Source organism: Physcomitrium patens, chromosome 13 (assembly GCF_059467195.1).
Source record: "Physcomitrium patens ecotype Gransden chromosome 13, ASM5946719v1, whole genome shotgun sequence".
Taxonomy (NCBI): Eukaryota; Viridiplantae; Streptophyta; class Bryopsida; order Funariales; family Funariaceae; genus Physcomitrium; species Physcomitrium patens.
In genome coordinates this window covers 6,414,171-6,419,902 of record NC_143422.1, presented here as the reverse complement: position 1 = coordinate 6,419,902, position 5,732 = coordinate 6,414,171, and positions in this window count along the sequence as shown.

Below are 5,732 nucleotides of genomic sequence, written 5' to 3'. Positions count from 1 at the left end.
GGCAATTCTTGGTTCTCTAATAGCGATGTTGTATTATGGTTTGGCTACCAAGTGATAATAATGTATTTATATATTTAATACACAATATACTAGAAAACATGGTGAGAGCCATGTTAATAGATTTTTGTTGGTTATAAGATATGGATAGATTATTACCTCAAAAAGAAGTTGTTTAAAAGAGCTTCCATTAGAAATTATATAATTTTATTTTCTTTTAATAATGACTTTGAAGTTGATCTTATTAGTAGTAACTATTAAATATTTAGAGTCACCTTTGTTAGATATTGGTGATCCTTAAAGTCTTATTTTGGTTCTTTAATTTGGTATTTAGGGCATATATTGAGTAAATCTTGTAAAGAAAAGAATTGGAGAGGGATTTTGGTAGCAAAAAAAGAATTTAGGGCATCCATATAGATGAATGGAGATGGATGATGAAAACCTCCTTTCCTACTGATGAAAAATCATGACCAATAGGCTTCAAGGAAGTTGCGCGAGGCCATGTTAGAGATTAGGGTTAATTTTTTGGATGTATTCAATCTTTGGAGGCTAGAATCAGTAAGTTTAGGTTTCTAGCTATGGTTTTGGTACAAATTTTGAGACATTGTTCTCGTTGTGTTCAAGCTTCAATATACCAAAGCAATTGAACTAATAGAGGTGGGTTCAAATATGGGAAAAGACTAGTTATGTGAATTGGATCTGTTAGTGTCACAATTGACTGTACTCTGACTATTTGAAATCAATTATCAAACTACAAAATACCAAGGCTTACTACTTCTATCTTAATTCAATCCATAATCCATTCTACAACTATCAATTCAACAATACTTCGATGTTCTTATCCGTTCATCTCCCACTTACTCTCTTTGTGGTTTATATATATTCAATTACTGATCTCCACCTTACCTATTGTATTCAATTTTTCAATTCATCACACAAATTCAATATCTCGGCTTACGACTCTCACAGTTTGGCACTCCACATTAACTTCTTAGTATTCAGAAACTATCCATTATTCGTTAACAATAAAGAAACAAAAAGAGGTAGTACCAAGCTTATCCTGACTTATGACTCTCATAGTCTGCCCCCGATCTCTCTTTCTTCAACCTCTTTATTCTACCAAAAGATGGATTGTCAGCTAGCAGATTCCAAAGGTTATGATCCTTTGAATTCTTAACCATTTATTCCACTAACAACCTACTGTTATCAACTAAACTGCCTAATCATCAGTCTAATTCTCAAAATTATCAATAACCAACCAGTAACTTACTAGAAAGTTTATTTACCTATTCTACAAAGCCTTATGTACAAATCTTCTTAAATATAAAAAGATTTATGAGTACAATATCTTTTTTATATTGTAGTATTTATTTGTTTTGTACTTTTAAGATTAAATAACTTATTGGAGCTTGGTCAATAAGTTAAAACTAAACTCTCTATAGCTAGGTACCTAGTGTATTTTTAGACAGAAAACCATGCAATACAACACCAAAAAGATGTTCCATCTTAGAAAAAAGAACATGATTTGGAGTAGATATTGAAGCAACTCCAATCATATCTATATCTTCACATCCTACCATACTTATTGCTCTTTGTAGTTTTAAATTGAATTGATTCATTGAAAATATTAACTCCATCAATTGCTCTTGCATTTGTGCCATTGCACTTTTTATTTCAACAAGCTTTGCTATAATAATACTTAGAAAAAAAATATATTTAATTTCTCTCAAGTCTTATAGAAGAAAAAACTACACATCAAAGACTATACTTAGAACAATATCAGTTTAAAAGAAGATAATCTATAACTTTTAATATGCTTATATTTTAGCAAGAAAAAGGAATAATTTATTCTTAATCAAGAAAAGTCAAAGCTCTGATATTGTAAGTGTACTCTTGTCAATTTGTTAAGAATAAGAATTTAATGAAAGTAAATAAATAAATATAAAAAAATAAAAATAAAGAAGTATGTATATTAAAAAATAATTAAAATGACTATTATCAAAAGATAAAGAAACTAGAGACGCTTGAATCTAAAGTAGAAGCAAGAAAGAAATTGAAAAAAGTGAAGAAGGCTTTATTCTTATTTTTATATATACTATCTATCTAAGATATATGTAGTGATGTTCTATAAGACCTCTAAAAACATGTTGACTTTGCATGATACGTATCTTGACTTACAAGGCAAGTTTTTTATATGGCCACCACATAATTATCTTGTTTGGCAAGCTATCAACACATATGATATTAAATAGCTTATTAACCAAGTTTCTAACCTACCAATCAACTACAAATATAAGTAAAGTCAAACCAACATCTAAGAAGCTTCTATGAAGTTTTTCTAAAAGATATTATGAAATTAATCTACTTTTATCTAATTCTATCCACTTAGATTATTCTTATAGTAGGTATATATTTGTGATAGATTTCTATGACTATAATAAGGATTTCAGCAACTTTAGAAGAGACATTTGAAATTCAAGAGTAGAAATTATAAGGTTTAAGATTTTGATTACAATTTGTGAACAAATTTTAGAGGATTTGGAGTTAAGATGATGAAGTTATAGTAGTTTGAAGTCAAGGTGTCTTTTTAAGACATATTATTGCTATTTTGAACTTATAAACATACTAGTAACTTTTCAATATCTCACAAATGATTTTTCTTAAGAAATTTTGAACAATTTTAATCTTTGTTATCTTGACAACATCTTAATCTATTCTAAGAATACAGAAGAACATGAACTTTATTTTCATCATATGTTACAAAAACTAAAAAGTATAAGATTCTATACCGAGATAAAAAAAAAAGTATGTATTTCAAACTACTCAAGTTGACTTCTTAAGATACAATATTTCAAATGATCAACTTATAATAGATTCTAAAAAAATTCAAATTATTATAGATTAAAAGATCTCAAATATAAAACAAAAATTGTAATATTTTTAAGGAATTTTCTAACTATTGTAGGATCTTCATTAATTACTTCTCTCAAATTACAACTCCACTTACACATTTGACTTATAAAGACAAACTTCAATGAAATAAAGAAGCGAAAGTAGCAATCAAAGTTTTAAAGAAAGTTTTTAATTTTGAACCAATCTTGTATTGTTTTAACTTTTTAAGCCATTTTTTTATAGAAATAGATGCCTTAGACTTTGCTTTGAATGTTGTATTATCAAAAATAGAAATATGTGATAAAATTCACTTAATAACTTTTTATTCCAAATTTTTTTCAGCAGTTGAGACTAACTATAAGATCCACAATAATGAAATTCTTACAATTATGGATTTATTTTTATAATGGGATTATTATCTAAAAAATATTCTTAATTTACTCACAATATATATGAACCACAAGAATCTTAAATATTTTATGTTAGCACATGTTTTGAATTATTTTCAAGCTTATTTGAGCATGTTCTTGTTAAGATTGGAATTTAAGATTACATATTGACTAAAAAAATAACTAGGTTTTTCAAATTTACTCTCTAGACAATCTTATCTTATATCAAAGGAAGGAGATGCTGCTTTTAATCAATATTGGAAAATATTCCGTCAAAATGTGGAAGGTGGTCAAAGATTTTGTACAATCTTATGAGGTTTGCTTAAGACCAAAAACTCCTTGCCATTAATTTTATAGACTTTTTTAAATATTATCTATTTTAGAATAATTATGGTCTTTTTTTTCTATGGATTTTATCATGGAACTTCTAATTACAAGTTCTTATGACTCTATGTTTATGATAGTAGATTGTTACACCTATATGGCATATTTTATATTATGTACAAAATCTATTACAATCAAAGAATTATCTTTGGCTTTCTATCTTTAAACTAATGAATAAACTGAGCATGTAAATTAAGCTTTGAAATAATATTTGAGGTATATTATTAACTATTAAGAAGATGATTGGATAATTCTTTTATCATTAATAGAATTTTTTTTAATAATATAATACATTCTTCTATATAAAAAAATAGCTTTTTTTTATTAATTATGGTTATAATCTATAATTTGATGCTTTTGACTTTTTCAAAGTTGATAATCTTGTGGCAAAAGATTTGACAAATTATTTAACAAAGCTACATATAATAATAGAGACATGACTAAAAAAAACTGAAAAACAACAAAAGAGAAATTGAATGCCTATTGCAAGGAACAACCTCATTTCTACATTGGTGATAAGGTATGGTTATTTTGTTGTAATATTAAAACTATTTGCTCTTCAAACAGGTTGAATTATTGTAGATTTGAACCATTTCCTATTTATAAAAAAATCAATCTAATCGCTTATTAATTATATCTATCAAAATCTATGAAAATCCATTGTATGTTTGACATGTCTCTTTTGGAGCTGTATAAGACAATAAATATCCAAAGAAGAAGACAAATATAATTGCCTCCTATAAAAATAGATAAAAATTAAGAATTTAAGGTGGAAGAAGTCTTAGATTTGAAGAAGCATCAACTTATGTTGGAATATCTTATTCATTGGTAGAGATATAATATTAATGAATGCACATAGGAGCTAGCAAAAAAATCTTATAAATGCAGTAAAAAAAGTCAATTTTTTTTATCAAAAACATCCATTAAAATCAAGATAAATAATAGCAAATCTTTGTTATAAAAAAAACACAATTTAGGAAAGATTGCATTCTACCTTCTATCTTTGTTTGGAGTTTCTATATAATTGTGGCATTAAATGAATAGAGAATTAACTACCACTAGATTCAATTCAAGAGCCATCATTTGTTGACTTATCAGAAAAGACATTGCAATTATTACAGCCTTCAAGATGATATAATAGGAATGAAGATCTTCAAAAGTAACATGTTTTTTTTAGAATAGATAGTGAGACTTAATACATTTGGTGTCATGACCTAAAAAGAGAGTCTTGATGTTTGGTAATTTTATTAGAGGTAGAAATAGCTCTTGATGGTATTATAAAAGTTTTGTTTGAAAGAAGTTATGAAGGTTTCAACAATGGTCAAATAATATAAATAAGTAGAAATGGTTAACCATAGTAATATAAAAATGGTTAACCATTGTTAACCATTATAATTAAATAATATAAATAAGTAGAAATAGGCAAAATAAAATTAATTTCGTAATATCTTTTTGAAAAGCTTTTTAGAGGCCTTATAGATACTATTTTTATTTTACATGTACTTATAGTTGATTGGTAGATTAGAAATTTGGTAACTAAATTAATCATATACTATACATATTGATAGCTTGTAAAATAAGCTAATTATGTCATATCCATATAAAAAACTTGTCTTACAAGTCAAGATATATGTTATACAAAGTTAACACATTTTGGAGGTTCTATAGAATGTCACCACATAACTCTTAGGTAGATAGTATATATAGAGGCAAAAGTGAAGCCTTCTTCACTCTTATCAATTCTTTTTTTCTTTTAGTCTAGTTTCAAGAAGTTTCTATTTTTTTTATATCTTTTTAGCAATACCCATTCCAATTTCTTTTTAATATACATACTTCTTTATTTCTATTTTTTTATACCTCTTTGAAAAAGTCTCGTTTCTTTATTTTTTTTCATTAAGTTCTTATCCTAGACATGAAATGCACTTACATCACAATGTATTTGAAGTAAAAAAATGTTATAATAGAATAGGTTTTTTAATATTAAAGATATAGCATAGTGATTAATATATTTTTGATCAAATAGTAAAAATAAAAGCTTATAAATCTTATGGGTACGGCCAAACCTCTCAC